The 7252-nt window shown below is 41.6% G+C and overlaps 1 long non-coding RNA gene across 2 annotated transcripts in view; it reads left to right on the top strand.

Moving 5' to 3' along the window:
• Window positions 1-7252, top strand: part of LOC112449518 (uncharacterized) — a 38117-nt gene continuing 30865 nt past the window's right edge. The window contains exons 1-3 of one of the 2 annotated variants that reach the window (XR_003038079.2): window positions 1-115; window positions 1259-1312; window positions 5748-5913. This is a non-coding gene — a long non-coding RNA (uncharacterized lncRNA). The remainder of the gene's footprint in view (window positions 116-1258; window positions 1313-5747; window positions 5914-7252) is intronic. The other variant, XR_009490503.1, reaches the window with a different exon arrangement.

Below are 7252 nucleotides of genomic sequence, written 5' to 3'. Positions count from 1 at the left end.
TGTTTTTCACCTTTACACTGTTGACATTCTTGTCTCTATCTCTAGCCTTAGGCGTTCAGTTGCGCATCAAACATCCATACTTGGATTGCTCTCCCTCACCTCCCAGACAACTTGGGTAAGAACACATTCTTTGTTTTAACTCCCCAAACCAGTTCTTCACACCAACTTCCCTGAATGTCTCAGTACAATTAGTTCTCTGTCATCTGGACTTGAACCCTGGGGTTCAGCTTCAAGTCTTATAGCAAAGCACCGATCTTAGCCCTGTCAAGGCCAATCTTTCCCTCTGTATGCCCCAATTCCCCCCTCCCCCCATCTAACACCTGTCACTTTGTGAGGAAGTACTGTTTTACAGGCAGGTTATTCTTCGCATTTGGACACAATGTTTGGTGTCGTGTGTCAGAAAATGATCTTAGAAGACTGAAGACAGACTTCAGGGTGAAGGTTGTGGGCACAGGGGTTGCGGGCAAGATATCTTACTGGTTGAATGAAGTCCCGTGTGATGTCAATTACCTGGGGAACAAGTGGACCACATCAATCTGTGGAAATGAGGAAGGAACTCCTCTAACAGAGAACTCTGAGTTAATGTCTTGGTAGTTGATCTGTATCATGTGTTTTAAAGACGCTTTTACCACATCAGTTCAGTTTAGTTCAGTTCAGTCGCTCAGTCATGTCCGACTCTTTGCGACCCCATAGAGCAAGTAAAAAGGCGCGGATCTCAGATGAGTGGTACACAGAGCTATCAGTCCTTGGAGTGAGTGTGGTATTCAGAGAAAATCATGAAGATGAGGGCAAGCTAGTTAGAAAAGGATTGGAGACTTGTGTTTCACAAGTGAGATTACTTTTCTGAGTACTTGTTCTGCATTTCCACTCTAGTTTCCCTTCTTATTTAGTTAAGACTTTTATAGGGGTTGGCTTGCGTGAGCACTGCAAAGGGATAGAGCCCAGCTCCCCTGGAATCAGCATGCCAGTTGTAGTGGGTGGGCTCAAGGCAAGGGCCTAAGTCAGATCACCTAGAGTACTTGGGAGGTGATGTAGTGAAAAGGCTGTGTAGCCAGACCCCTGTTCCACCACTAGCTGGCTGTATGAACTTTATCAAATTACTAGAAACTTCTATGTCTGTTTCCTCATCCATAATATGACAATAATGATAAACACTCAATATGGTTGCTGGGAAGATGAAATATATTGATATATGTAATGTGCTTAGAACAGTGCCTAGCATATAGTAAGTATTATATCAATCTCTGTTTTCCACCAGGAAACTCTACTTTGGGTACTCAGTTTTGGAGGTTCTACATTTTACTTTCTTAAGGTAAATGACATGCTCTCATATTCTTATGCATTGAAAAGTTTCCTAACCTGCCATTTGCCACTTTGATCCAGATTCTCTAAACCATGTATTGCACCTTATCACCAGGATACTCTTCCTCATGGCTCAATTTTAACATGACCTTGCTCCAGTACTCTTGCCTGGAAAATCCCATGGATGGAGGAGCCTGGAAGGCTGCAGTCCATGGGGTTGCTAAAGTCGGACACGACTGAGCAACTTCACTTTCACTTTTCACTTTCATGCATTGGAGAAGGAAATGGCAACCCACTCCAGTGTTCTTGCCTGGAGAATCCCAGGGACGGGGGAGCCTGGTAGGTAGGGACCCCGTCTATGGGGTCGCACAGAGTCGGACATGACTGAAGCGACTTAGCAGCAGTGGATTCTTTCTATCTGTGAAGTGTCAGCTTTGTTCTCCCCTTTGTTTTGTTCAGGGTGGTCTCATATACTGTCTTATTCCTACTGCTTTGTTCTCCTTAAGAATATTTCTTTGCCTGGAAGGTCTTTCATTCCCTTTCAACTCCTTCCCTCTTCCCTACCTCTCTTCCACAGAATCTACTGATCTTTGGATATAAATTAATCTAGTACGTTTCCCAGGAAGTATCCCATGGCCACCTTAGCTTTCAATTTATGGGGCATCTCCATGAGCTGGTTCACATGTAACTTGAACTCAACATACTTAGACCTGAAATCTTTATCCTCCACTCCTCCCATTCATTTTCTTACAGTTTTTCTTTTATGGCTGCAAGCCAGGATTTCTATTGTGTGAAACCGAACTCTCCTTCCCTTCTGCCCCCTCTACCATTCTCACATCCCATCATCGCTCAGTTTTACCTTGATCTCAGTCCATTAAGTCTATTTCCTAAGTCTGTGCCTTTGTACACTTACTTCCTTCTACCTGGAAGACCCTTCATTCATGAGTCTATTTGGAAAACACTTTCAAGACTCTCCTGAAATGCCACCTTTTTGGTGATGTTTCTTCTAGTTCTCACACTTATCTTAAGCATTATTTATTTGTCTAATCTATCTACAATTTATCTTTTTATTTATCAATAATTATACGTATGTGTAGATACTTATCTATCTACAAGTAATTCAATCTTCAAAGTAATAACAAATACATTTATTACTGCTGCTGCTGCTAAGTCGCTTGTCGTGTCCGACTCTGTGCGACCCCATAGACGGCAGCCCACCAGGCTCCGCTGTCCCTGGGATTCTCCAAGCAAAGAACACTGAAGTGGGTTGCCATTTCCTTCTCCAACATTTATTACTACACAGACACATTCACTACACTGAAAGTAAACCGTGCGTTTCCAGGTCTACATCCCCGACCAGCCTGAGTTCCTCATGAGTGGGACTGTTGGTTATTCATATTCCTCTTGTTCAACACAATGCTTCATATGTTATAGGTGGTTCATTAATCTTCATTAAATAAATTAATAAACAGAGGGACTTCCCTGGTGGTCCAGTGGCTAAGACTCTACGCTCCCAATGCAGGGGGTCTGAGTTCAGTCACTGGTTAGGGAACTAGATCTCTCAAGCCACAATTAAGACCTGGCACCACCAGATAAATAAATAAAAATATTTTTAAAAAGAATGGTGAATGGGACTCCTCACTCTCACTTTTTAAGAATCTGCATGCCATAACTAAAGATCCCACATGCTGCAATGAAGATTGAAGAGCTGGCACAGCCAAAAAAATTTTTTTTAAATTAATAAATAGAATGACTCATACTCTTTACACCTAGAGTGAAAAGTCTGCAAGGGCACGCACAGTGCCTTTTATATACACTCCTGTACCTCATTCATGTTTGGATCTTAGCTGGTGACCAACAAACATGTACTGACTATCTTCTTTGAACTTCACCATACAGAAATGGAATCCTTTATATTGTTATTAACAAATGTTTTTATGCATATGTGCCATGCTCTTATAATTGGATCAAGTTCCTTCAGGGTAAGGACAATATTTTACACATTGCTATCCCCACAGTGATTCATGCAGTGCTGTTTAATGTACATACATGCAAACGTGCTCAGTAGCTAAGTTGTGTCCAACTCTTTGCAACTCTATGGACTATAGCTCACCAGGCTCCTCTTTCCATGGGATTCTCCAGGCAAGAATACTGGTGTGGGTTGCCATTTCCTTCTCCAGGGGATCGTCCCAATTCAGGGGTCAAACCAGGGTTGGATTCTTTACTGCTGAGCCACCAGGGAAGCCCTGCTGTTTAATGGGTGTCCGTTAATTGAATAACCAGGTAGCAAAGCCTGGATTATTTCTTTCCAACTCATGGCTTTTTATTTCCTGGAACAGTATGTGGTCTTTCCCATGAATGCTGCTTAGTAAAGAAGTTGCTGAGACTTCTGGGACAACCTTCATTGGGCCAAGCAGGGGCTCTAAGCTCTTTATAAGGGTTCTGATGTGCTCTGACAGGAATAACATCTCTAGGTGTCTCAGACAACACACTCTTGATAGCACCTGGCCATTGACTTCTGCCAGGAGATGGCAGCGCTCCAGGGCCTGTTCATCTGGCTGGCAGTGAGTGGAGTGAAGTCTGGGCAGCCTGTCAGACTTGGGTGGCCATTTTCTATTCTGCCTCAACTAGCAGAGCACTCCTCTGCGCTTCCTGGTATGCCAAGCAAAAATGATAATTGCTTCTAGTCTACCTCAATGAGTTATGATGAGGCTAAACTAGACTATTCAGCGTGAAGGAAGCATGCCTTGGAAGTGCTTGAACAACATCAATGCGGAATGGAAACCGGAACATTCCTTCTCACCTGATATTAATACCTGCTGTGACCTAGTGTGGAGTGATGAAAATTATAAATGATTAGGAAGTAGAGATTTGTTCCATTAGATAAGGATAATTATAGAATTATGAATATGAAATGCATCTTTTTTTCCTTCCTTTTTAATGCATTTAATCCAATTACAATATTTGTCATCTTTGATGATTATATGTTTTATTAGTAATGTGAAAGGAATGAATAGCATTTTATGTCTACTCCCTCTATTTTTTAATATATGAGACAGACAGCAGCAGGTCCCATACAAAATGAGTGTCTGGGTCAGAAGAGTTGTTGTCACACGTGGTCACATACTGCCCTCTGGTGGTCTAAAATGATCTCACATTTTATCCAGAAAGCAAAACATACACCCTGAAGGGAAACATGTAATACATCCTAGCCTGAGGGATCTGAGGCCCCCCCCCCCCGCCCCCCCCGCCCCCCCCCCGCCCCCCCCCCCGTCGCTCCTCCCCGTCACACACTTGCAACTTCTTTCTCTATTGTTCTCCCTACTACACCATGTTATCTACACCATCATAACTGCCACATTGTAGTTTTTATTTTTATACATAAACATTTTTAACTTTTCTAATTCCAGTGTAACTTTGCCAAACACAGGTTTAAAGGTTAAGGAAACATTTATTAAGTGTCTACTACATGTCAAGCATTTGTTATCCTCTGATAAGAATCTTTGGACAACTTTATCTTACGTATCCCTTTATTCTAACAGAATATGAATCTCATCCTTTTCATGGCCATTTCCCCAAGTTGTATGATTTTATATATGTACATTTTTACTTATTTGTTGTCAGTCTCCCCTCACAATCATGTAAGATCCATGGAAACAAGAATCCCATCTGTTTTACTCAATATTGTGCAGTTAGCAGCTAGCCAAGTATCTGGCATCAATAGTCCATCAATAGTGGAGTGAATGGATAAAACTGGAACAAATAATTTTAGTTGCAATGTGTTGTTTTTATTTGTTTAACTTTCTGGCTACATGGTGCAGAATGTGGGATCTTAGTTCCCCTACCAAGGATAGAACCAGGTCCCCTGCAGTGGAAGTGCAGAGTTTTAACCACTGGACTGTCAAGGAAGTCCTGATAATTGTTGATAGAAGCAAACATAGGGAGTTACAGAAGCTGAGAGGAGAGCCAGCCAATGTGGGGAAGTGGGAAAGGATGAAGATGTGTTCAAGATAGGTTCCTAAGGAAACAGTGGACATGTGAGCTGCAGAGGGAGGACGTTAAGCAAGCAGAAGACCTACCTAAGCAAAAGCCCAAGGCTGAAGAACCACAGCTCTATGAGCTGTGATTATTAGTTCAGTCATTTCAGAGGCACCATGGATAGGACCAACAGGGATGGGGGGCAACTGACAGCCATTGTCAGATCATGAGATAGCTACATCTGTTTTCACTTTTTAAAATAACTTTTATTATTATTATTTTGGCCAGATCACAAGGTGTGCGGAATCTTTGTTCCCTACAGGGATCAAACCTAGATCCCCTGCAATGAAAATGTGGAGTCTTAACCACTGGATCGCCAGGGAAGCCTCTACATTTGTTTTTTAGGCAGATTAGCATCTGGATGGTCTTACAGCCGAGGACCAGGTTCTATTCATTTATATACACAGGGCTTGGTGTGCAGGAATCACTCTCTAAATATTGGATGCAGACACGAATCAGTAAGAACAAGGAGTAAGAGAAGGACAATCCTGAGGATGATTAAAGCAAGTAGGAAATAACCGAAGAGAATGGGCACAAGTCCGTGCGTAGAAGAAAGAGCAAAAGCAGGAGAATGTAAGTGACAGTTTTCTCAGATTGTGTAAACTCCATGCTGGATCCTAACGAACGTTTGCTGAATGAATCAGTGAACTGTAGTGCTCATTACCAGAGAAAGAGTGAGCTGAATCTGTTGCAGTGAAGTTCTACAGATTGTGCAGTTTCATTCCACGTTTATCATGTGCTGGGCACTGGGCCAGTTGAATTGATCACGTTCTACCTTACTTCTCAGTTTGGTGTTGTTTTGCTCATTCTCTAGTGCCTTTGTTGTATATGCCATTTAAAGACTGAGACCATTGATTTGCTTAAGGCAATCCACTCCAATATTCTTGCCTGGGAAATCCCATGGACAGAGGAGCCTGGCAGGCTACAGTCCTTGGGATCGCAAGAATCGGACATGACTTAGTGACTAAAGCATCACCAACCTACATTTCGTAAGGTTTCAACTGTGAGATGACTGAGGAGAACCCTCTGAAATCTGGGTTTAACTTCTAGAAGTTGACCCCTACTTTAAAGTTTTGAAGCTTTGCTCTGGATGTGTCACCATGAAAATTGTGGTTTGGGTTATTCATAGTGTAGGATATTACCTTACACTTATAAACAGAACAAAATTCATTTTGTAGAAGTTTTCTTTCAATGTTTTTCCCTTTGCAGAAACTAACTGAAATTCATGGGTCTTCTAATAAACATATTACTTGAGAATGAATTCCATTGCATGGCAAGACCTTTCTAGAATTTATTGCAGTTTCTGGAAGACCTGAAAATTTAAGAGTCAAGTGCAACAATTTACAAGAGTTCTAGATTTTGTAAAATTTTAAAGACTCATCTGTTTTTACTGAGGTTTCCTATATTCTCAAATTTAGTGAATTCTTTAATTATATGGAATGAGTCCTCCAAGTGTGGAAGGAGTCTGATAGGAGGCTTGGAAAGAAGCCTGATTTGAACTCCAGAGAGCTTCTGTTTTTAAATAATACTTTTTTTGGATAGCATTTTCTGAAAAGTTCCAAATGGTTATTACTTTTGAAAAGGGCATTTTTGGTAAAAATTCAATCATAAACCATTTTAATTATGTCAAACAGAAAGAGATTTAAGGGAATTTGGTGTTTTCCAGAACTTTGGAAGTGCTGAAAGAGTGAAAGTCAGAGGCACTTTAGCTGTGTGGAACAGAAAATTAGGAAGTAGTTGTCATCACCCAGGACCCGGAAGATGGCAGGAAAGGCCAGTGTCCATGGTCACAGTTGTTCTGAAGAAAGGCATCGTCAGAGAAATGTGACTGCTGTAGAAGTCACAGGTGTGACTGCCACAAAAATGTGATTACTACACATTTGCTTAAGCTCACATGTGCATGCTTGCTAAG

Source organism: Bos taurus, chromosome 14, assembly GCF_002263795.3.
Source record: "Bos taurus isolate L1 Dominette 01449 registration number 42190680 breed Hereford chromosome 14, ARS-UCD2.0, whole genome shotgun sequence".
In the NCBI taxonomy this organism is placed as follows: domain Eukaryota; kingdom Metazoa; phylum Chordata; class Mammalia; order Artiodactyla; family Bovidae; genus Bos; species Bos taurus.
The sequence above is the reverse complement of the archived record's forward strand: the minus strand, read 5'-3'. Positions and strand labels throughout refer to the sequence as shown.